This window comes from Acanthochromis polyacanthus, chromosome 1 (assembly GCF_021347895.1).
Source record: "Acanthochromis polyacanthus isolate Apoly-LR-REF ecotype Palm Island chromosome 1, KAUST_Apoly_ChrSc, whole genome shotgun sequence".
In the NCBI taxonomy this organism is placed as follows: domain Eukaryota; kingdom Metazoa; phylum Chordata; class Actinopteri; family Pomacentridae; genus Acanthochromis; species Acanthochromis polyacanthus.
Window position 1 is genome coordinate 12703262 of NC_067113.1, and position 26943 is coordinate 12730204.

The window sequence follows — 26943 nt, forward strand, 5'->3', positions numbered from 1 at the left end:
AGTAAATTTGGTATATTGTTGACCACATTACAAGCTTTAATGCTAAAATAAGTGTCCCACTTCACCAATAAGAGAGTCCCACTCAGCCAGATAATTATACTTCCACAAAAGAGAATGATTGCTGGAGGCTTTGTTTCACATAGGTACTTAGATGAGGACTTGTTTAAGAGAAAAAAAACAACAACATGATTTTAGTTTGACTGGATTGGTTTTCATAGTCTGAGGAGAGCTTTCAAAAAATCCCCACTTTACACGAAATCCCCAGAGTTGTGCTGTATGGAGAACCAAACCAGCCAAGAAGATATTATTATGAATTCATGCACTGTTCAAACAGCCAATAAACAAGATGCATAAAGACAAACAAGACAACAAATGGAGGCTGTTATATCAGGATATGTTTTCTCTCAGAAGGGTGATTCTTAGCATAAAAAAAATAAGTGCTACAGAGACAGTGCAACAGTGACATGCTGTGAGATTCATGGCTGATGAGGCACTGACTCCTCAAGAGTCAGATTTACGATTGTAAGAACTGAAAAAAGCATCTTATTTCACTATTCATCCAACAGCATGCAACTACTGATAATGCTTCACATCCATCAGCATTCATCTTTCAATTACACTCACAAACCAACACAAACATATACACAGGAACATATTTGTCCTATGAAGAACTTTCTTTTATAGCTACTGATAGAGCACCCATGTTGTGTTTTAAGCAATTCATCCATCCATCTATCCATTCTCTATACACCGCTTTATCCTCACTACGGTTGCGGGGGGTGCTGGAGCCTATCTCAGCTGACTCTGGTGAAGGCAGGGGACACCCTGGACAGGTCTCCAGTCTGTCACAGGGCTGCATATACAGACAAACAAGCACACTCACATTCACATCTACGGGCAATTTAGAGTAACCAATTAACCTCAGCATATTTTTGGACTGTGGGAGGAAGCCGGAGTACCCGGAGAAAACCCACGCATGCACAGGGAGAACATGCAAACTCCATGCAGAAAGATCCCAGGCCCAGGTCGGGATCTGAACCGGATCTTCTTGCTGCAAGGCGAAAGTGCCACTATTCCACTGTGCAGCCCTTAAGCAATTCATATATACTGTAAACAAATTAAAGTATAGAGATGTGTGCAGACCTACTGGCTTTAGCATGATGCCGACATTGGATTTCCTCTGAACCCAGCACTGCAGCGAGAAAGCACCTGCCAGCTTGCGTAAGCCCCCTTGAGTTGAGGCAGAGTACTGAGTGCCTCACCTGCTGACTTTTCTCTGCACTGGATCGCAGCGATCAGCAGGAATAGTTCTCTCACACATACATAAAAGACATTACGCAGACTGCAGAAAGTCATGGTGTATAACGAATATTTCTGTAAAGTTCATATTGGCGATATGCTGAGGAACAGAAACAGGCATGCGTCATGCAACCCACTTTGTATTGGATCATGCAGTCAGACGTGAGGCACAGTTTGCCCCTGCCTCACCCGGGGTTTCTGCCCTAGATTTGATCGGAAAAACTCACTTTCGGCAATTTTTACTCAATAAATGTCAGAAATGTGTCGTCATACTGCAAATGCATTTTTAACACAGATCAGTAGAAAATATTAATATTTATTTTTGTACACTTTCTTTTTTCTTTTTTTGTCATGATGACAGGTGAGGCCGTGCCTCACCTGCCTCCCCTGACTGCACGTCACTGCAGTGCAATGACTTTTTATCTGATATGCTGCACAATAATTGTAAATAAAGTACAAATAACTGATTAAATGATTCAAAGTATCAACCTGTCATTGCTTTGTTATGACCAGTTACACTGAAAAAGACCCCATCTGGGATATTCCCACACATACACTATCGTTCAAAAGTTTGGGGTCACCCAGACAATTTCCTGTTTTCCATGGAAACTCACACTTTTATTCATGTGCTAGCATTATTGCACAAGGGTTTTCTAATCATCAGTTAGCCTTTCAACACCATTAGCTAACACAATGTAGCATTAGAACACAGGAGCGATAGTTGCTGGAAATGTTCCTTTGTACCCTTATTCCATTAAAAATCAGCCATTTCCAGCTAGAATAGTCATTTACCACATTAACAATGCCTAGACTGTATTATCTGATTAGTTTAATGTGATCTTTTCTTTCAAAAATAAGAACATTTCTAAGCGACCCCAAACTTTTGAATGGTCATGTAGGCACAACAAATTCATACAAAATTAGCTAATCAAATCCAAGATAACACGTGGGGGCAAATGTTGATTAAAACTACAATACATTTTATTGATTCCATCTTTTAAATGTTGAAGGCAAAAAAGATGATGAAGCCAAGGCCATGGGTAAAACATAGTTATCATGGACTATGTTCACTGTACGACATGGTTTTCAGAGACTGACCCTATTGCAGTTGCATTCTGATGCAGATAAACTTCATAGTGGTTCAAAAAATTCTCTTATAAGAGCTTTATTCTGATGAAGACAAACATATTAAGACTCATGAATAAATAATTTAATGTGAATTTTGAGAAAACATTAACATGTTCAAACTGTTTGTAGGAGTCTCCCCTCTGAGTTTATTAAATACTTGCAGCAGATAGCAGCAGCATCCTTAAGAGCGTCTCCAAAATGGGAAACTTGTGTGCATATATGGGCATGGAGGAACAGAATTAACTACGTTAAAATTATCCCTAACATGGAGACAGGATTGATCAGGATCTAAAGGTCACAATGTGAACTTTTCTTCACCTCTGATAGGTGAGCTGTCACACACAGAGTCACATTTAAACAACAGTTAAATCATTGATTATATAGTGGATTTAACTGTAGTGTTTTGATTATCAGTGCAGTCATATGCATTATACATCACCTACTATATTGTTCAGTCTGATGAATATGACAAATATCGTTCTGCAGGTCTCTACATTTCTGTCCTGAAAGTTTTATGAAGCCATGAGGAATATTAATGCAGAAGTGACCTATGTCTGAATGAGAGAATGCTGTTACTTTAACAGACTGATGAAGTCAGAAATGTTATTTATCACACGACTGGACTGAAAAGGGCTATGGAGTTCTATGAGAAAGTGTGTTCAAAGTTTTGACTGGTAGTGTATGTCAATTTCATCCTCACATTAATTTAACTTGCTTAAATGTATTTTTTACTCAAGATGTTGGACTATTTCTCTACCATTAATTGTTTAAAATCAGTCATTCCTTGTCCTCCATACACTTAGACATTTGACTAAGGAGGGATAGATCGATAAAGTAATGGCCCTTCATTTAGAAAATTAAGACTACACACCTCTTTTTGATTGAGGTGCTTATTTGCTTTTAGTATTTAGAGTATTTTGTTTGCACTGTCGTTATCCTCAGTGTGGCTATTTTCATGCATAGGACGCTAAAGTGGAAGAAGAAAAAGAAAGCAACACAATGATGACAAAGGCTTGTTGTTGTGTGTGTGGAATCAGATCAAAATGTCACATTAGCATCAACGCAAAGGCTTCATGGACAACCACCACTGATCAATTGCCCAATCAATTTCTGCCGAAACAAATGAATCACGACATCAGAGGTAGACAACGTCGACACTCCCAGATAAGCTGACCTGGATTTTAAGAGGATGTCAATATCTGGCTCATGTGTCACTATAATCAAGTCTTTCTTGCTAAAAGGAGGATTTGATTTCATGCCTCTGTTCAAAGAGCAACAACCCTCATTGATCCATACACTGAAGAGAACACTGGAGAAATGTGCATATATTTAAGACTTAATTTGATAGGTTTCACAGGAAGTTCTACTTCACATTCTGCCTACTTGCTGCTGCCGTGACGATGGGAACCCAGTCCTCAACTTAATCATGTGCTTTTACCAGTGAAAAGCAGCTCGCAGTATGAAGCAATAAAGAGAGGAGCGCCTGTGGGATCTATTTTGTTTCTACCTCTACACCCTCCCATCCGTCTCTTTTTTCTTTTTCACTCAGCTCCGTGTGACTTTGAATCTGAATTCAACTTTTATCCATTCACAGCTGTTGCCCTTGTTACTCATACACACTACACTTCCCCTTATCTTTCTCCTATTTTAATCTTCTGTGACATACTCTCCCCCGAAACAGAGTCTCAGGAGATCCCCTGGCTTACATGTGGCATAATGAAGATATGAGATGTACATGAGCGCGTTTCCTTCCACTTCTATCCTTATGAGGACATGATATTCTCACAAAGACAGTTAGATATGAGGGGGAAAATGTAGCTTGTCACATTTATACGTGGTTATGATGGGTATAGATTTAGATTTTGAGTGTAGATTACATTTAGGATAAGAGAAAGCTCAGGAAGGTAAGTCAATTTTTATGTGTAACAGTAAATGATAAAAAAAGTATCTTCAAAGATGTGTTCAGACAGAATATAGATGAATTTGATGCATTTTAAATCAATAAAAAGACACAAGTGGACACAATCAGACATGGATTTTCTCACCTGCTTTGCTGCTTAATTTTTAAATTCAGACATAAAGCTCTCACAGCACTCTTTACTATTTTATTAATATGTTTTGGAGGGACAGATCAGTAGGCTACAAATACAACCAGTGGTACGGCGAAAATGATTTCCTTCCATAAACTTCTGTCTCTCAAAACTGGCAATCGCAAAACAAGGTAAGACATATTGCTGTTTTTCTGAGGCAATTGTTAGGAGTCAGGCATCCTTATCATCCATATATTGGCCTTGGTCAATAGCAATTATTATATGACAAGAAACATTTCAGTATTGTGCTCAAATGTAGCAGTTCTGCATATTTTATGAAGCAAAATTTAAAAAATTCAGCTATTCTTTTGCTTTTAGTTTATTTTGTGAGATTTTTTTCTTCTTGGGAGATTACATATGTTCAGTTATCATGACACAAATGTAATCCTATATGCAGGAGAAAAGTAAGAAAGAACACCAGAACTCTCCCACACAGAATGCATGTCACTAGTAACATCTCTACAGTTCATATATGTACTGGCTGTTTGTTGCAATCAAATATGTGTGAATTTCGGGAATGTTAGCTTTGCTTTCTGTCAGCAAGCAACTCAATTCAGAACAGCCAATTGTAGTATTTATTATATTGGAATTTTTGCAATTTCCCACTCAGGAATGAAGAGAGGAAGAGAGCTATAAATCAAACAGCAAGGACTTTATCGAATTCAAAACTTATACCAAGACTAAGCAATTACACAAAGAGAAAATAAAAACAACCCATACTGTACAATGAAAGCAATGTATCCACTGACAGTATCAGACTAGAGTGTAGATTGGATGTTAGGACTCAAAACTTACATCCTCTTCATGCTATATTTGGAAGAAGTTCATTTTCTTAGGAAGACCATTTTGCCAAGGGTTGGATGAGAAAGCTCCTCTCTGCTCAGAGTAACCATCTGACTTCTGACAATCTGATAACATGTTTCCCCAAAGCACAATGCTGCTTAGGAATGGTCTACAGGAAACTTGAAGCACAGTAATACTTCATATTGATTACCTTCCATCCATCCATTATCTACACACCGCTTCATCCTCATTAGGGTCACAGGGGGGCTGGTGTCTATCCCAGCTGACTTAGGGTGAAGGCATGGGCCAGACTGGACAGGTAGCCAGCCTGTCACAGGACTACATAGAGACAAACAAGCACAATCACATTCACAACTACGGACAATTTAGAATTACCAGTTGATATTTTTGGATTGTCGGAGGAAGCCGAAGTACAATGAGAACATCCAAACTCCGCGCAGAAAGAACCCAGGCACGAACCAGGGACACGAACCATGGATTTTCAAGCTGTGAGGCAACAGTGCCAACCACTGTGCAGCCCTAAAAATGATCAAATAATGCAAACTGATGTATAAACCTCTGATGAAATCTACCTGAGTGTCAGGTTTTTGTGTTTTGTTTTGTGTTTTGTTTGTTTGGTTTTTTAGTATGTTTAAATCCTCAGAGTTTCACTTTTTTTCCCCTCCAGATTTAAATGAAAATATGACAGAAGTCTGATGTGGTCTCAGACTTTTGTATCCTACTGTTTCTATTTAGGAGCTTATTCCAGCCTTTTACTCTGAAATCAAACCCACACAGCCTTCCAGTAGCTGCAGCTGCTGGCTTTACGCATCCCTCTGTATCTCTCTCTCTTTCTCTTCACGCACCGTCATCCAGCGCGGTGCTTCGTTAAAATTGGAGTCGACGGGAGGAGGGATGAGCTTCCTTCTCACCCGAGACCAAACCAGATTAAAATAAAATTTAAAAGGAAAAGGGAAAAAAAACATCATATTCTGAAGGTAGTTTTGTTTCCATGGAAGACAGAGTGGACGGAGACCAACTCAGAGAGGATTGCATTCACAGTCTGTGCAAGTATCCGTCAGTCAGAGTGAGCGCCTCGGACTCCCACTCAGTGATGTAAAGGTGGATTTTGGCATGTGGAGGAGCAGGTAGAAGGTAAGACTCATGACACTTCAGGAGGACATTGATTTGCTTTAACACTCTCAGTAGTTTTCATCACTGTGATTATTCGCAGAGCTGCTGCGCTTTCAATCTGTTGCCAAGATAAATGGAAATCTTTCCCTTCACGACTCACTCAGAAACTGGCTGTTAACTCACAGGGAAAAAAAAAGAAGAACGATATTGACACTTGGTTTCATCAGCAGATGAGGTGTAGTCCCTATCTGGGCAGGAGGTGTGAGCGTTTTCTTTTAGGGGAGGATATACATACATACATACATACATACATACATACATACATACATACATATATATATATATATATATATATACATATATATATATGTGATGTACATGTTGAGAGAAGGAACAAGCTGCTGCATTCACTTCATGTGGATGAACTGGGAGTCAATGAAGTGATACTGTGCCTTTTTTTTATGTATGAGAAACGGGGTGAATGAATGCCTGTGGATGTTTCCTCGTCTGTCCAACACAACACTGTTGCAGCAAAAAGCATCTGTACACCGACTGACATGATGACACCAACACGCTTCACAAGGTGGTTGGATAAAAACCTTCCCCGAGCTGCACAGCGGGGGATGACACATGCACTGTAAGAAGTTGGCGGTGGGTGCTCTGCTGTGAGTCAAAGTGGCGCTGCAGCAGAAGTAACAGTCTTCTTTTTTCTTCCTTTTTTTTTTTTTTTTTTGGTAAAGCCCCCTCTCTTTCCCATCCTTAAAGTGGACCAGGATCTCTAAAAGCCTGCGGGGATGAGAAATAGAGTAGATACATCCTTTCATGCGGATGAGTGCTTGCAAAAAAGCTTCACTTTTCACACTCCTATCCTGACCTCAAGTATGAGAAATCGGACTGAATTATAAATGAGTTATGCTCCAGCCGAGGGACTCCACTGTCTGACTTCCATGGGCATTAACTGAGGATGGCATGGCTACGGTAATTGTGTGTAAATTCAATCTGGTTGGTCTTATCTTCATAATGGAGAGCAAAGTTCAGGGGAAATGGATGGAGATATTCTTGTAAGCAAGATCTAAAAATAAAAAAGAAATGTAAAAAAAAAAGAAAAATGGAAGGAACAATAGTTTTTTGTGAGCTGTGTGGAATAATTGATCCCCCCGTTTGAATTCTTGCATTTCCAAGCATATAAAAGTGTGATTTTGGAAGTTTTCTCGTGATAAATGGATTCAGGTGCAGGGAGGACTCGGTCGTACCTCAGGGTTTTCGACAAGTGCCGCCCCTGCTGTCTCCAAGCAAGAGGGATGCTAATGGAGGGAGAGAGGATACAGGCGTTACCGCTGCAAGATAGAGAGAGAGAAGGAGTGAGGGTGAGCGTGCGAGGGAGTGAGAGTGTGTGAGAGGTGTTTCCATGGCAACCTGTCAGGGGTGTGTTTGGTCCCCTGAGACAGTGAGGAAAAGGAGGGGAGTGAGAGAGATGAGAGGCTATGCGAAAACTATCCCTCGTTAAGGGTGAGAGAGAGAGAGAAAGAGGGGGGATGGGAGAGGAGATATTGGAGGCAAAAGGGGAAGGTGGTGTTGCCTCGGCCCCTCCCTTACGCCTCCTCACCCTTCAACCTCCCATTGTTTGTTTTCTCCAGCCCTTGCAGGCTTCCTTTCCCTCATGCCACTTCTTCCCCTTCCTCCCTTGCTCACTTGGTACCTGGCAAGGCTGATGGTGTCACGTAGGGAAGCTTTACCATGACTATCAAGTGCCTCAAAGTGTCTGAACTCATTTGAGGACATCAAGGTGCAAGCAGCTTGTGTTTCTCATAATCAGCGTTCGCACCGCCACGATGCGATATTCTGCTCTAACAATGACCACATTCTTGACACAGCCTCATCGGTCGAGCTCCCCTCCTGCATTTGTCCCTCGTTTTTTGATGAACAAACTCATGAGTTAACATCCCAGCCGTGTAGCTGCACACGAACCAGCTGGTTACTTCTTGGCACTTTTATTTCCCTCAGATGGTGCCAATGATGCAGAGAAGCAGTGCCAGTGTTTGGGTTTTATGTGCCGACAATTAATCTCTGTTATACTGGTTTCCTTCATTAGCATTAGTTGGATTAGACAAGAAACCCAACAAGAAGTCAAGAACTGTGGATTATGTAGAAGTGTTATTGTTAAAGAACAAATGCCAAGCGATACAGCAACAAGTGTGATCTAAAGACAGGAGCAGAGCCTGAGATGTGGTGGCAGCATTTCAGTGTAGGGAGCTCATGATTGTGTCTATTGTCCATTAACCTCTGGCTTGTTTTCTTGGTTCATCAGTGAGTAGTTTAGTCGATAAAATGTCAGAAAATGGTGAAGAATGCTACTCAGTGTCTCACAGAGCCCATAATGACATTCTCAAATGTTGTGCTTTGTCCACAACACAAAGATATTCAGTTTACTGTGACAGAGGAGGAAAAAAAAACAGAAAATATTCACATTTAAGAGCCAGGGAATTTTGATTGTTTTCATTTTCATTTATTGCAACAGCTCCAACTTAATGTGCAGCAAGGAAGGTTTATTCATAACAACGCAACTTAAGACAACAAAAAGAAAGAAAAATACAAGGTAACACAATAAAACTAATAAAATATTAAAGATAAAAACAAGCTGCAATTGAATAAGACCCAGTTGAATAAAGACTACACCTACAAGTGGACATGAATTAATACATTTAATTAAAATACAATGCAGTGGAAACACAAATGCAATGTCTCTACATATATGTATATGCAACATATAATCCCTTGACTTCTTGCATGGCATTATAATGAATTAAAGTATTTATTTGTTTTTCTAAAGCACGAATTCATTAAGAAAGCAGAATTTTCTACTTAGAATTAAATGCCGCAACAGTGAGAGCTTAAATGTCTTTTGAATTCAGCACCTGTTTATTGTAAAGTAAGAATGAAGTAGAGAGTGAGTTCTTTTGTGTTCACAAAAACTGCTCTGTGTGTTTTCTGTTGATTTGTTTTTATGTGGTTATTTTAGTTCCTGACAAAACTATTTTTATGATATTAGCAGACAACCCAGATGTCAGAAGAAAGAGTCCGATAGTTCACAATCATAAAGGCTGTGACAATGATCATATTCTTGCTCGATTTGTTGCATTGAGAACCATTCAGGAAGAGCCTCCCCACGGACAGCCAGATAAACCTGTCATCGATTCTGCTGATTCTTAATAAAAGCCTGTAGCATCTGTGCAATCAGAAAATCAATACAAGTCAAACCTGTTCTTTGGATTTTAGCACGCACAATAAACTCATTGGCCTATAATCAGCCATTAAAACAGCAATAAAACAACAGCTGGTTGCTGAACGGCATCATTATTATTACAAGGACTTGGCAAATTTACACACAGCAACTTTAATTGCTTTATAATTACCTTGTGAGTTAAATTTTTTTCTACAACATAAATAATGAATAAAGTGTTGTTCAGCATCTGCCACTCAGATCCCAGATGTTGGAGTAACACGCAAACATGCTGCATAACCGTATAACAAGGCAGACTTAACATTACTATGTATTGCAATTTTTAAAAGATGATAAAACAAAATCGATTGCATACATGTTTGAAGTGTCTGCAAGAGGATTTAAATGTTTTTAGCACACCTTTGTACCTTTTTAAAAATTGTGCATCAATGTAAAGAATAACTTACAGCATTTATTTGACATGCAAACTTCAACAAACGTTTCCATGCAATGCATTATTTGTGCAGTGAAAATTCCATCATTATTAATTCAAGTACTTTCCTGCACAGTTCTCTGTAGATTGGTATAACTGGCCTGCAGGTTACTGGGTCTTAAAGCAGCAAAGAAATCCCATGTTCATAGCATAGTTTGTGAGAATGCCTTTCTATCTCCTAATCTGATTGGGCAGGAGAGAAGAAATGGAAAATGAATGGTGAACTTTCTCTCAACTTATTGTCTTCAAAGCAAAACATACTGCAGGATCCGGAGCACTAAGATTCAGCCCCGGTGGTGAAATTCAAAAAAAAAGGAGAAATGGGGCATCTTTTAAGAATTTTCCCCAAAAAGATTAGATGCATGTAAAAATCAAAGCTAACCAGGAAGTATAGATGTAAAGGTGTAGCGTGGAGGAGAATCTGAGGTTTTTCTTAGATGAGGTGGCTGCAACAAGTGAAGACAGAGTTATAGAGGTGACATCACTTTTGAAATAGTCACAGTAACAGGATGAGTTTTTGATACTAGGTGCTTTGTCCAAGCAGAAAAAAAGGTCTGAAAGATAGACATAATTATGCAAAAGTGTCACATTAAGAAATCTTAATTTAACTCAGCCTCATTTACTGTAACTGTTATGTAAGAGAGATGACAGACATAAGGATTCTCAGAAGAATAAATAAATCATGATGACAGATACAACTACGCTGTACACACAAATAGCATCGCACAGCATGCGATAACAACGATCTCACACAGTCTGTATATCAGTCAGTATGCTAACTCGCCTAATCTCCACACCATTGTTCTGAATGCAGATTTGTCCAAAGTAGCAGGACCGTGAAGGCTCACTCCAGATGTAGCCCTGCAGCACATTAGCAATGCAGTGAGCCACCGAGTGCTCCGGTTGTTATTGGAGACGAATTTTTAGTTTGACATCGAAGACAAGGCTTGTCTGTGGGGCCCTTTGCTGGTCTGTGATTAGCATTGCAGATGCTAGTTTCTGTAGGCGTCAGTTTCAACAAACTCAAGGTTCCTTTGTCTCCAGTGCATGATTAAAATGTAACAGTGGTTTGTGGGAAATTCACAGGAGCAGAATTACGGTCCAACGCTCGACGATGCCTATTTTTTGCTCAGGTGTGTGTTGCACCTCCCTATGCATGCGCTCTCTCGCACGTAAACACACACCAGGGCTCATCCCACATGGGTTTTTCAGTGCCAGAACCAAAATCGCCTCAAAGCTGCCAAAAACTATTATTTTGTGCAGGCATTTGATATCAAAAATTAATGTGTGAATGTGAAGGGGGACATTGTTGGAAAGAAGAGTTTCATAATTTTTCTGAAGAAAATAAGGAGCAGACAAATGAGCGTGGAAATGTATCCATGTGAACTCCCTGCTGAAGCATTTAGCAAGATCCAAACCGCAGCAGAAGCAACAATCATAATAATTACAGGCAATTCCATGATAATAAGCCTAATAATAACCAGCATAGTTCATATTCCTAGAGCTCATAATAATAACACCATCTTCATGCTTATGTAATCCATATCCATTCAGGTTATGGTCCTCCCACAGACAAACAGTGTAGTATTGATCAGCTTTAAAGTAAATATGCAATCAATCAAACCGCATCATATCCGTTACTGGGAACAACCATAAGAAGCTGATTCTTAATGAAAGCCTGGAGTATCAGGGCCATTTATCAGAAAATCAATACATTATATTGGTGTCAACCCCCTGTTTACACACACACACACACAAACACACACAACACAACACACACATATATCATTGTACATGTATATACAAACACATACATGTTCGAGAAGGCAGAAGAACATGAATCCAGGTCAGGGTGGTTGGTTCATGAGAAGATGGGCTGCTATGCTGTGAAGAGACAAAGTGCTACAACACTTCTTTTTTTATATAAAATTTTTAAATTTAAAAACAGTAAGTGTGATAAATTTGATTTACTGCATGCTTCTCTCACTCATTTTCTTTATTTATCAATTCATCCACAATTCAGTGTACTCATGAGTTTTAGCTGGCAGTGTGTTTGAAGAGTCAGTTAAACCAACATATATGCTTTAATAAAATAAAGTGTCTCAACTGTAATTTGCAAATTTGATATCCTATTTTATTATATTATCAAATTTATAGTAATTCAGTAACATTCTTTATATCAGTAGTTATTAAATAATAAACTTTGATGACTGTAATTTACGAATTTGATTTTGTTTGATTTATATTTAAATAAATGTACAAAAAGTATAAAAATATTCCATACAATGTTGTGAAAAAAAAAATATTTTATATTTTTGCATATTTTTCACCGAAGTGTTTCAGGTCATCAAACTAATTTTAATATTAAATAAAGACAATTAAAGAAAATATAAAATGTAATGTTTAAATGTTGATTTTATTATTTGAAGGAAAATGCTGTAGCTAACAATCTATCAAAAGGCCAAATTCATTTGGCAACTGGATTTAATTTCACCAGACACATCCACATATGATTACTGCCAGCTTGTAGCTTGCTGAATCTAAACATACCTTAAATAGAGTCTGTCTGGCATTGTGATGTAGCTGAAGGGTGTCAAACATTATGCCACCTTCTAAAGAGATTCAAGAACAGATACGAAACAAAATCACTGACATTTATCGTCTGGAGGGTTACAAAGTCATTGCTAAAGCTCTGGGATTCCAGAGAACCACAGTGAGAGACATTATACATACATGGAGAAACATGGAACAGTGGTGAACCTTCCCAGGAATGGCAGGCTGACCAACATTTCTCCAAGAGCGTGTCAACATCTCATCCAGGAGGTCACAAAAGAACCCAGATGAACATCAAAAGTTCTGCAGACCTCTTCACTGGCCTCAGTTAAAGTCCATCTACATGATTCCACAATACAGAAGATTTGAAGAAAAATGGCTTCCATGGAAATCTTGCAAGATACAAATCACTACTGACCAAAGAGAACATAAAAGTTTGTCCGGCATTTGCAAAAAAATATCTAGATAAACCCCAAGACTTTTGGGATAAAATTCTGTGGACTGATGATTCAAAGGTGGAACTTTTTGGAGGACATGGGACTGTTACATCTAGTGCAATGCTAATACTGCATTCCACATTCTCACACTGTCTTGCACTGAGTGAAGGGCTTTTGCAATTTTGTTGTACTTGTTGCAATGACAAATACAGTTCTGTTATATTCTATTCTATTCACTAGAAGAACATAATACCAGCAGTGAAACATGGTGGTGGTAGTATGATGGTTGGAGGACCTGGACAACTTGTCATAGTTGATGGAGTCATGAATTCTGCTCTCTATCAGAAAATCCTCCTGGAGAACATCCACCCATCATTTCATGACCTAAAACGCAACAATAACAGTATATGCAGTATGGCAATGACCCAAAGCACACAAACAAGTCCACCTCTGAGTGGCTCAAAAAGAACAAATGGAAGGTTTTGGAGAGACTGAGTCAATGTCCAGACTTACATCCAACTGAGATGGACAGTTCATGCTTAAAAACCATCTAGTATGGCCGAATTAAGACCAAAATTCCTCCACGGTGAGGTAAAAGACCGATCATAAGCTACTGAAAACGTTTAACTGCAGTTGTTGCTGTTAAGGATGGCCCAACCAGTTATTAGGTTCAGATTTCACAGGGTTGATGTAGGTTTTCAAAAAGTCTTTAATAAATTGCCATTTAAAAACTGCATTTTGTCGGTCATCTCTGTCTAATATTAAATATGTATAAATTTTGGTTTCATGATCTGGAACACTTAAGTGTGAGGAATATACAAAAATAAGAGCTATCAGAACACTGATGCTTTTCACAGCACTATAGATTTCACATAACTCACATATTTCTGCTCTTTTCATTTTCAGTTTATTCACAGTAAAATAGGTGAACAAGTAGCTTGAAGTACATTAAGCCTAGGTGGTTAAAAACTAGAATATCCAAAAAATGCTAGTTTGACAAAGCTTCACTAAGAACATCCTTGTTTTTGCTCAATACCACTTGGTTTAGAATTAGCCATAACGCTTCAGTAGCATTGGTTTGGTCGCGGCCTGGTGGTTGTGTAACATTATTTAATTCATAGAACTTTTTAGCTTCCTGAAGATATCAGTAAAATAATATAAACTTAGCAACAATTTTATAGATGTAATTTACAGAGTCAGTTCAACCAAATGATTTAGTAAGATAACCTGTGATGAGTGGGATTTACAAATGTGATTTACTATATTTTTACACAGTTATAGTTTGTCAGCTTAGTCACAATAACATAAGCTATGAAGTTGTTTGTTACTTTGTCCCAACTTAGTAAAATAACCTTATTTATACTTCATAATTGCTCTGAAATTAGCAATAAAGCTTATTAACACTAGTGTTGTGGCAGTCTGTTGGTTATTCTAGTTAATTCACAAAACTTGCTAGTTGTTTTAAGATATCAGCAAAACAATATTAACAGAAATTTAAAGCCATTTAAACCAAATTAGTGTATTTTTTACTAAATACACTGTGGCATCTATGATGTACAAAATTTACAAAAGACTTGAATATATATAAAAATATGACTTTGTATTAACAGCTGTGTTTTTGCTGTACCACCTGCACTTTTGACTTAATTACATTTTTTAAAAATGACTAACAATTCATTTATCAACAGCCAAAAGAGTAATAATTGCTCAATTCTCAACACATGCTTGATGATTGGAGATCAATACAATAATATCAATTTCTCGATTACAGATTATATATTATCAGTAATTTAAAGACTCAGGTCAGGAATTTTTTTTTATTAAAAAAAAAAGACCTGCGATTACCAGGACTGAATATACTTCTCATTCATTTATAAATTTATTCACTTCAAAATCCCACATGCGGTGATGTTAGGATGCTGTTCAGACCTGTTTTCACTTATTGCCGTTGCATACAGCCTAACCTCTAAGGTTATTTGTTGCCTTAGTATGAGTCAGTGTATACCCTGTGTACCTCATTTTGGCCTTGTAGCACAGCAGGTTCTGGAGAAAGCTGCTCCTGGTTGCCATGACGACTGACTGAAAATACCTTTGAGGCGCTAAAAGTCAGAATGTTTATAAGTGTCTGTCACTCTTGCTGCTATATATAAACGTGCTCAGCTCTCAGCAATGTCAAGAGCACATAATGGCACACATCCTTCCTATTGAGAAATGAGAAAACATAGCAACAGGCAGGTCCCTGGTGGACACCCTCCTGTAAGAGACCCCAGTAAAATGGGAAAAAAGCTTTCAGCACAATGGAGTTCTCAGGTTAGTATGGGCTTCCCTTCCCCTGGCGTTATCAAACACCCAGAGGAACAGTGACGTTAAATGTTCCTCAGAAGACTATTTCTAGATTACTTGCAAGTGCAGGCTGGAAAAGGAGCTGGGTGCCCTTTTCTAAAGCAGTGCATACATTAACAGTCATTTTGTGCTTAGCTAACGAGAGCTGTTAGCTAATGAGGAGTTTTAGCATGCACTGAGTTTCTCCTGGGTGGCTGAAAATCTAAATATCAAAAAACGTCACTGTTTCACAGCCTAAAAACTATATTTTTGCTACGATATTGTAATTTTGACATTATCCTATAGACTGTCTAACAGCAGTGCATTTAGAATTAGCCAGAAAGCCATATTAATACATGTGAGTTTGTGGCAGTATGGGAGATAGCTCATCCATAACACTTGGTAGATACCTGCAGATTGCAGTAAAACAATATTATTTTTAGTGACATGGTAAATTTGGAAAATAAAGGTGTTACCTGGAGTACAGAAAGACTTCAAATTTTATCAAATGGCTCTTTAAAGAACACTCAAAGATACCTTAAAGAACCATCAACACTGTTTCCAAAAAAAATTCAAGATTTCAAGTTCTTTGTGGACCCACCTGATTGTTTTAATAGTAGGACTTGATAATTGTTGAAGTCATCTTTGATCAGAAATCCAAATATTCATATCCAATATCCAATTCACAACATTTCTTAGTCTATTCTAGTATAATACGTTCAATATTTTTATTTTATAGACCAAATTATTCATTGATAATGAAAATAATGATTGGTTTTATGCCTAATTTTATGTTATTACTGGCCACCAAATCAAATAATTTCATACCAACAAAGAACCTTTAGTGCCCTGCCGAAAAAAATCAGTTTACGATGGTTACTGGTTGTAGCCTGGCTCAGCAGGTTTAATTGGTTTACCAGTCTGACCTTGCTGGTTTGTTTGTATAGCTGGATACCTGCTCACCCAGTCAGCCTGAGCTGGTGTCTGCTGGTCAGACTGATTGGTCACCTAGCCTAACCAGCAAAACCTGGCTGGGAAACTGGTTAAGCTGGTAAATGGTTGGACGGCCAGCTAGGGTAGCCTTCAATCTCTTAAAAAAAAAGAGGTTTCTCAATTGGTGATGGCACTTTAAAGAAAGAATGAGAGAGCCTTCTGAAAAAACATTTAAGAAACATGGTCTTTTTTAGCCTAGCCGCGCCAGACAACCCACGGCAACGAATTTAATTCTCTGCCAGGGTGGGTCTAGTTACCCTCCATAAGGCTCGAGGTTGGATTCTCCTAAAACTGGCCGGACCAATCACCATGAAGTGTAGAGTCAGAAGGCGGGCGTAACGAAGTGACGACAGAGGCGCGACGATTCTGACAGAAACAACCAGCACATAATAAACAGTTATCTTTCGACTCTGCTTTGGCCACAGCCCTTAAAGATTTGAAGCTAAAATTCAACTTGAAAGATAAACAAAGGACGGCACTGAAGTGTTTCATTGAGAAGAAAGACGTATTTGGACTTATGTCGATGGGATATGGCAAATCCTTAATACACCAGTTGGCTCCGCGGCTCGCTCCGCGGCTCCGCTGGTTGGGAAGCTAATGGGACTTAGCCACAATCCGCCGGTGCTCTAGGAACTACGTCAGCCTATTCGTTGCGTTGATTGGTTGTATACTTACCCAATTGCTGCAGAGGGATTTGATAGACAACCTTTTACCCCGCCTCCCTCCCTGTCGAGCGTGCCTAGACCCTTGTGCCTTCAGAACATGGGGTCTAGTGCAGCTAGGCTAGGTCTTTTTTAGAGTAAAGTCATTTTATGAGTTCTTCCAAAGAAAAGCAATACATCAGCCACCGAGAGAAGATTATAGACTGTATCAAAGAAGGACTTAGTCATCTTCTGTTGCCATTATTTTGAAGCATCAAGTGAGGGATGGATCGGACTGAGAACTGGAGGGCACTGTGGTGGACTCAGTCAATCATGAGGTAGCCCCACCCATAAACCAACTCCGTTTTATTTTCTATCTAACCATAAATTACAAAATGAAGATGTGACTTTCTGAAGGAGACTTGAAACTTGCAATCGTGACCATAAACTGAAGTTAATGTTTAGTGAAGTAACAGATATAAGTGAGAAGTTGGATCAATTTCTCAAAGACATCTATACATTTGGCAACCAGAGGAGTCGCCCAGTGCTGACAGAAATCAGGTGTGAAGTATTGGCTTCACTTATTAGAACTGAGGCTATACGTCCATATTTGCAACAGAATCCGTGAAGAAGATATTTATATCTTCCATTCCATTATTCTTCCTTTTGTTTTCATATCCAACCCTGGGGCAGAATTTACTTGTTTTTATTGCTAATGAGATGTTCCAAAAAAGAAAGAGAACGAGGATGCCTGGTCAATCGAGGCAGTACCAGACCATTTACTAGAGGTAACTGGGCACCACAGATAGCTTCTGGTCTGCTTTCTCAGTTTAAATAGTGGGAAGTGGAACTCTTTATCCACAAATGTATGAGACCAAGGAAGCTTCATAGTGTTTACAACCAGCCTCAAGCTTATGTTGAAATCAGCACAAAATTGTCACCACCAATGATGGCAATGTATTCACTGTATTCCTGATTCTAATTATTATCCCACACACAGATTATGAGATTTCTTGTAGTGTAATTGTTGTTCAGTGGTTGCTTTTTGTCTCCCTGCCCAGGGACAACACATGTAAATTAGCTGCTCGCACACTCTGGTGCAATTACTTTTAATTTTGCATTGTCCCTACAAAAATAAACAATAAGTAAATAAAAACTGACTCGTGAAAGTTGTTGACAGAAAACAACAAACCTTTGTTGAAAAGTGAAAGTCAAGCTTTTTATGATGCCAAAAAAAGAAATCAATTATGTTCTGGACTGGGTTTTGCAACAGACAGATTCTGATAGAAACAGACAGGAGAGGCAAGGAATTAAATGTGACATAAGCCAAAAGCCAGATTTGAAATGAGAATGTCAGAGTACCTGCCAGTCCTCCCGCCCTCACCCTCATTTCTTTCCATTCTTGTATTTATTTCAACAGTGAGGTCCGTAACCCTGCATCTCCAGGAGTTCTGCCTGCATCTGGCCCATATTCTATCATTAGCTCCCCCGACCTCCCTCCCGCTGCCTCCCTCCATCTCTGCAACTGCAAATTTACTTTAGTCACATATACATTAAAAATGACAGAAAGGCATGAAGGCAAAAATAGATCCCACATTGTGCAGGTGATAGAAAATAAAGCCCAGAGGGGTGTTGGTAAAACTAAAACAAAAGGAGGCAGAAATGAGCAGGTAAAGGTTATAAAGACCTTGCTGAATTGGATAACAGAGTGGGAATGATGCCAGAAGTCAACAGGGAGGCATTCTGGAATGACATTTCAGGTCCATGAATGGCACAGTGTAAAATAAAGTAAACCTGACAGAGAAAATGAAAGTGGTAGCAGTAAAAGGTGAATGAGAGTGCAAACTAAACCAGGCTTTGACTTAAATACATAATTTAAAGAGAAACTAAATTGCCAATTGTCCTTAATTCTGCGTTTTAACCATTTTTATTGGAACTAGAAAATAAATGCAACTCTACAGTGACTTTCATGCTCTCTTTATCATGCATTTTCTGTTGTTTGCTGCAGCAGCAAAGACAAATGAAACGTCTCCACCATGGTTATCATGAAACATAAAAGATTTTATAACTAACAAAATAAAACCCCAGTATAAATAGACGCTATTCATATTAGACTTCCTGGCCCACACAGAGTGTAATAAATGACCCCACATGATAGACAAATAAAAATCTAACTGATTTCCTGACATCTTATGCACAGCAATAAAAACAACTGCTGATTGCCTGTCATGTATGATAGAGGGAAGAGGACTCCCTGCTGGTGAGCATTTCAGAACAAATATTGTTTCAATCTGAGATGGTCAATATGGCTTTATTCACCTCTGTGACAGGATGTGGGATGGCTTTGCTGGAGTGCTCAGTAATAGCACAAATAAAAACAACGAGCGCAGATACAAACAGGTTGTTTGTTTCATGGGTAGACAACAGAGCGGTGCTCACAGGGAACACCTGCTATACTGTAGTAACGACCCTGTCAATATGATCGGCCCAGAGAGCTTCAGTCTTAATGCACTCACTCCCTCATCATTATAAAGCACTTCAAAGAACACAAAGGCCATTAAACCCACAATGGACCGTCAGCCCCACGTTTTCCAGTTGTGGAGCCCGAGGCCCCTCAGCTGTCCTGTCGTGTGAACGCCAGCGCCCCGGCTGATCCTCTGTCTGAGAGCACATTCCTTGCCGTAGGGGCCTTTGGTTGGTTGACGTCCAAAGCCGCAGCTTCACTGGCTTTAGAGTCAGAGCTACATACCCTGCAAGAGCTGTGTCCTTCTGTGCATCTGAAACAAAGATAATGTGCAGAGCTGACTTTCAGTCAGGGTAATTATAATGTTGGCTTTTATTCCTTATTCCTCATTGGAAAATATTTTTTTGGCCTTTTAGTTGATATTATATTTTCTGTATTTACATATACAGATGGCTGCATGTTCTCCTTGTGCAGTGTGGGTTCTCACGAGGTTCTCTGGCTTCCTCCCACAGTCCAAAAACTTGCTGAGGTTGATTGGTGATTATAAATTGTCCATAGGTGTAATTGTGAGAGTGCTTGTTTGTCTCTATGTGTTGCCCTGTGATAGACTGGCGACTTGTCCAGGGGGTCTATAGCCTTCACCTTGAATCAGCTGGGATAGGCTCCAGACCCCTGATGACCCTAATGAGGGCTAAGCGGTATATATATATAATGGATGGATGGACATGTACAGATTTAAAAGCTAGTGTGTGACGGATTATCTCCACATGAGCTGCATATTGTCTTCAGCATCTGGCACTGTTTTCATTAACTGTGAAATGAGTAAGTGACCTAAGAGTTAATCTAACTAGGGATAGTTTATATGATTACGTAGGTACATTGTCAATGACTTTCTCTACTGGGACAAAGTCACACTGCATGGTTGCTCCTGCCAGTGACTATCCCCTGTAACATTTGATAAAGGGTTTTGTATAGAGACAAGTGTGACTCTGGAACTTTTGCTACAGAAAACGCTGGTGTTGCTGATGTGGTTTGTGTGTCTGACTGCATCAAAGATGTTGGAGACAGCCACAGATGACTTTTCATCAATAATTTTCACTTTATCCGACTGAGCAGAAAATGTATGTTCTGTGTAAGACAGGCAGAGGGGAAGATGACAAAGAAGCAGCAGAAGTAATTTCATTTGAATTTTATTCACCTTTGCTATATTGCAGTGGTGACAGAAATTTTAGCAGCAGACACCTCAAAACCTCAACAAATGAAAGTGAAACTGTAGCAAAATCAAGGAATGAGACTGCCCTCTCTGGTTAAAAGTCGAGGACCAGTGTTGTGCTTTCTACATTCTTCAGTCTACATGACATAAATTACATCCATGAGTGTCCATTCCAGTCTATTTAAGTCCAGTATAATCAAGACTGTTTCAACTCTGACAGAGTAACTGCATTTGTAACCAAGTCCAGCAGTGATGTTGCAGTGAACTGACACACCCAAGACACACTTTACATAAACACAACTGCAGCCAAGTAAGATATTCAGGGAATGTTAAGGTTCTCTTTTAACTACAATTAATACAAATCAGATTGGTAAATCACAAAAATAGTGGAACTAAAATTATATTTAGTACTTGAAAAATTCAAGCAAAATTATCTGAGCATAGATAAGGGAAATCTTTTTTACCTTTAATGACTTTGACTGTAAATTAATCTTTTGCAAACAAAATAATAATTGTAAATTAGTATTTGGTGATTGCTAGCACTAATGTGAACTAAATCCAAGTGTTTTGTATCGCGTGCTAATGAAACGTAATTGAATTTCACTTCAAAAAAAGAAAAAGACAAATCTAATAAGTCCTCTACACTCCAAGCAGTTTCTGGACCTTTTTTTTGTTCTTGACACATTTTTACTCAGTACTGGCTCATTGTCCACTGCAATATAAAATCCTGCACCAGAGAGAGATATCATAAAATAATATTTATAACATAAAAAAATTAATTCATGAAAGATGAATTTCTTTATTTTACGAAAAATATAAAATGAATACAAGTCTAACTGACAAGTGTCCACAGATGTTACCTACATGGAAGAGTTTTAGTTCTACATTATAGATAAAGTCCCTGAATTTTTGTTATTTGAATCTCCCCGTCGAATCGCCACCTAATCGCAGTGGAGGTGTTTGAGTGTCTCTGTGATTCTGCAAGCTATGTTGTCCAGGGCATTAGCCCCTGGTAGGGTCTCCCAAGGCAAATTGGTTCTGGGGGAGAGACCAGACTGAGAGCGATTCAGAAAACCTTGATGACAGCAGAAAAAGATGAAGCCGCTACCTTGCCTGGGTTAGGGATACCGGGGCCTTCCCCTGGAGCCAGACAGAAGAAGAAGACACACGAGTCCACGGCCCAGTAGCGTCTAGGCGCAACCCTCCCCCCGGTGGCGTAGACTAGTTCTGGGAATGTGGAACATCACCTCACTGGCGGGGAAGGAACCCGAGCTGGTGCAGGAGGTGGAGAGATACTGGCTAGATATAGTTGGGCTCACCTCCACGCAGAGCAAGGGTTCTGGAACCAAAATCCTGGAGAGGGGTTGGACTCTCTCCTTTTCTGGAGTTGCCCAGAATGAGAGGTGCCAGGCGGGTGTGGGGATACTCACAGGGCCCGCGGCTGAGTGTCGCATTGTTGGAGTTCTCCCCGGAGAATGAGAGGGTCGCCTCTCTGCGACTTCATGTTGCAGAGGGGAAAACTCTGACTGTTGTCTGTGCTTATGCACCAAACAGCAGTTCAGACTATTCAACCTCCTTGGAGTCTCTGGGTGGTGTCCTGGAAGGGGTACTGCCTGGGAACTCCATAGTTCTCCTGGAGGACTTCAACGCTCACATGGGCAACGATGGAGAAACCTGGAGGGGGTTGATTGGGAGGAACTGCCTGCCTGATCTGAACTTGAGTGGTGCTTTGTTATTGGACTTCTGTGCTAGTCATAGATTATCCATAATGAACACCATGTTCGAACATAAGGTGGCTTATAAGTGTACTTGGTACTAGAGCACCTTAGGCCAAAGGTCGATGATCGATTTTATAGTCGTATCGTTGGGGGTCAGTCAACTTGGCCCCCAGCCAAGTCGGCCCCGACCAAGTCGGCCCCATACCAAGTCGGCCCCTAGTCTACTTGGCCCCATTATGACAGCAATTACAGGCAGTTTTTGCAGTTATTGCAGTGACTGCAGTTGTTTCAGTAAATGATTGTATTGTTAGTAATACAGGGCTATTATGACAGCAATTACGGCCCCATTATGACGACAATTACAGGCAGTTTTTGCAGTTATTGCAGTGACTGCAATGATTGTATTGTTAGTAATACAGGGCTATTATGACAGCAATTACGGCCCCATTATGACAGCAATTATAGGCAGTTTTTGCAGTTGTTGCAGTAAATGATTGTATTGTTATATACTGATGTATGTAATGAACTGATGTACTGAAATGAACTGATGTAATGGTAAATGGTCTCTGTTGTTCATAGTATAATTCAAGCCGGCAGTAACATACAAAGTTCTGGCCAATTGGATTGGATTAATTAATAAGCTGGCACCTATTCACTGACAGTCAACACTGGCCTCAATTGTGTTTGTGATAAGGGGCCAAGTTTGCATGGGGCCAACTTGACTCTGGGCCAACTTGGTCGGGGCCAACTTGGCTGGGGGCCGACTTGACTGTGAACCGTATCGTCAGACCTGTGGCCGTATGTGGTGAGTTGGATCCAATGGCGGGGAAGACTGCTAGACAGACCTGGTAAACCCAAACGTGTAGTGCGGGTGAACTGGGAACGCTAGGCGATGGACCCTGTCCGTGGGGTTTTCAATTTCCACCACCTCCAGAAGAGTTTCTCCTGCATCCCAGTGGAGGCTGGGGACATGGAGTCTGAGTAGTTCATGTTCAAAGCCTCCATTGCAGAAGCGGCTGTTAGGAGCTGTGGCCTGAAGGTCACTGGTGCCTGTTGCGGCGACAACCCAAATTCGCTGGTGGACACCGGCGGTGACTGAAGCCGTCAGGCTGATAAAGGACAGTTTCGGGTCTGACTGGCTCGAGGGTCTCCCGAAGCAGCTGACAGGTACCGGTTGGCCAAAAGGGCGGCAGCTGCAGCAGTTGTGGAAACTGAAACTCGAGTGTGGGTGGAGTTCAGGGAGGCTGTGGAGAAGGACTTTCGGTTTGCCTCCAGGAAGTTCTGGCAAACCGTTCGACACCTCAGGAAGGGGAGGCAGAGCTTTACTCAGGCTGTGTACAGTCGGGTTGGAAAGCTACTGACCTGTACTGGGGACATCGTCGAGAGGAGGAAAGAGCACTTCAAGGAACTCCTGAATCCGGTAAACACATCCTCCGTGGAGGAGGTAGAGTCTGAAGACTCGGGGGGCTCTTCGTCCATATCCGCGGCAGTGGTCGCCGAGGTAGTTAAAAAGCTCCTTGGTGTGGACGAGATTCGCACTGAAATGCTGAAGGCTCTGGACATTGTTGGACTGTCTTGGCTGACACGTCTATACAATGTTGTGTGGGCTTCAGGTACAGTACCTGTGGAGTGGCATTTTGGCATGGTCGTTCTCATTTTCAAAAAGGGGGACTGGAGAGTGTGTGCCAACTACTGGGGTATCACACTTCTCAGTCTCCCCGGGAAAGTTCACTCTCGGGTACTGGAAGGGAGACTGCAACTGATTGTCAAGCCTCGGATTCAGGAGGACCAATGCGGATTCCATCATGATCGTGGAACAGTGGACCAGTGCTTTACCCTTGCAGAGTTGCTGAGGGGGTCATGGGAGTTTGACCTGCTAGTCTACATGTGCTTTGTAGAACTGGAGAAGGCCTATGACAGTGTCCCCTGACGGGCTGTTTGAGAGGTACTGCGGGAGTGTGGGGTACCAGGCTAATTGATATGAGCCGTTTGGTCCCTGTACAACCAAAGTGAGAGCTGTATCCGCATACTCGGTACAAAGTCAAACTCGTTTCCAGTGGGTGTTGGACTCCGCCAGGGCTGCCTCTTGTCTCCGATCCTGTTTGTGGTGTTCATGGACAGGATCTCAAGGCGCAGCCGGGTTGAGGAGGGTGTCCGATTTGGGGGCCTCAGGATCACATCTCTGCTTTTTGCAGATGATGTGGTTCTGTTGGCTTCCTCGGACCATGACTTTCAGCACGCACTGGAGCAGTTTGTGGCTGAGTGTGAAGCGGTGGGGATGCTTATCAGCACCTCCAAGTCCGAGGCCATGGTTCTCTGCCAGACTGTTCCCTCTAGGTTGTGGGGGAGTTGTTTCCCTAAGCGAAGGAATTCAAGTATCTCAGGATCTCATTCACGAGTGATGGGAAAATGGAGCGAGAGATGAACAGCTGGATTGGTGCAGTGGCAGCTGTGATGTGGGTCTTGTATCGAACTGTCGTGGTGAAGAGGGAGCTGAGCCGCAAGGCAAAACACTCGATTTACCAGTCCATCTACTTCCTAACCCTTACCTATGGTCATGAGCTCTGGGTAGTAACCGAAAGAACAAGATCGCGGATACAAGCAGTCGAAATGAGCTTCCTCCCTAGGGTGGCTGGGCTCAGCCTTAGAGATAGGGTGAGAAGCTCAGACATCCAGAGGGAACTCGGAGTACAGCCGCTTCTCCTTCATGTTAAAAGGTGCCAGTTAAGGTGGTTTGGACATCTGATTCAGATGCCTCCAGGCAGACTTCCTTTGGAGGTTTTCCGAACATGTCCGCCTGTGAGGAGAACCCGGGGCAGACCCAGAACTCACTGGAGGGATGATTTATCTTGTCTGGCCTGGGAATGCCTTGGGATCCCCCAGAATAAGCTGGAAAGCATTGCTGGGGGGAGGGATATCTAGAACGAGCTACTTCTCCTGCTGCCTCCGCGACCCGGCCCTGAATAAGTGTAAGGAAATGGATGGATGGATGGATGGATGGATGGATGGATGGATGGATGGATGGATGGATGGAATTTTTGTTATGTGACTGCGGGTCACAGCTTATTCACTGGTTACAAAACCCTTACAAAACTCCCATTTGTAATTCATTGGTTACAAAACCCCATTTTGATGAAACATCAAGATTTAAAGTTTAGATTGGTTATCTCTTTTGACTGAACCAGAAGTCACATGATTTAAAAATCTGATTATTCTCTCTGTTTTTACAGCTTCTATCTGATAACTTTTAGTGTTTGAAAGATAAGCTTTCCAATTAACATTCTGGGCTTCAGAGAAATGACAACATAAAACAAAATCCACAATAAGGCATCTAAAATGGTGTAAACACACAACAACAGGATTTTCGAGTCTGAGCTGTACAAATTGCACATTGAAACCCCACGCTGAGATGCACACTAATAACATGTCTGGTTTATATGTAAACACCTGGCTGAGTGCAGCTTTCCAAATGCAGAGTAATTTGTTGTTTAGGCTTGTTAGTCTTGTTTGCCAATATAAGTGCATTTTGCTGTAATAGTATAAGATTCTTGCAATCCAGCTGGCAAACATGCTGGAATAAATCCAAGCATTTCGCTGTGTAATTGTGGAAGAGCACAGAGTGTCTGGTGAAAGACATCGTTGTGCAGAACCAAAATTCCGGCGCTATCTGAATGTTACACTTTGGAGTGGCTGAGCGAACACAGAGCTGCTGCTGGGATGGTGACAATTTGACGAGAGAACATCCTGACTTTGTTGCAATTTCCTAATCTTTCACAATGTGCAAGCATTCCTTCTCGCCATGTTTGTCAGCTGCTTTGGGGATTAATTATAGCATAGCAGAGTTGGAAATGGATATATGGCAGTAGAAGACTGTCCCTTATTTCACACACTGTTAGCGAGCCAGCATTGTGTTCTCATAGACGCAGACAGCTCACAGTTCAGCAAACTCTTGGAGTCAAGCAGAGTGCAAGCAGAAAAATGTGACTTGAATGTTACGAACATCTTTCTGTACAATACCACTGTGAAAACCTAATATTTAATAGTACTGTAAATACTTTCTCTTCTTAAAAGAGTTGATGAAATAAAGCAATCACAACTCAAATTTAAGAGGAATTCATATGATCAAATCATTATATTATTAAACATGAGACGTCAGTGTTGTGATAATTTCAGGTGGAGAAGAGTGTCTGCAGTAGAAACACCCTCCTGAAGTGTGTGTTGAACCCTCACAATCAACGTGTTATCAGATGCCTTTTTTGTGCAGCTTGACGCAGCGTAAACATGTGAACTTCATCATGAATATCGAGTTTAACCAGAGTGTTGATCATCTCAGGTGTTTGTTACTGTATTCCTTATTCTTTTTTTGCCTTTTATTCACCGAATATATCACTTAGCTTTGTTTTTTGTTTTAGAAGTAAGCACAGGGCTGCTTTAGACTTGGCTTTAGGTAATTAA

General features: G+C 40.6%; 2 protein-coding genes across 3 annotated transcripts in view; both read left to right on the forward strand.

Moving 5' to 3' along the window:
- LOC110955846 (alcohol dehydrogenase 1-like) overlaps positions 1-26943 on the forward strand; it is a 322968-nt gene that overhangs the window by 227086 nt on the left and 68939 nt on the right. The window lies entirely within an intron of this gene.
- lingo2b (leucine rich repeat and Ig domain containing 2b) overlaps positions 6136-26943 on the forward strand; it is a 44678-nt gene continuing 23870 nt past the window's right edge. Inside the window, exon 1 of the mRNA XM_022198748.2 lies at positions 6136-6455. The gene's annotated coding sequence lies outside the window, so the exon portion shown is untranslated. The remainder of the gene's footprint in view (positions 6456-26943) is intronic.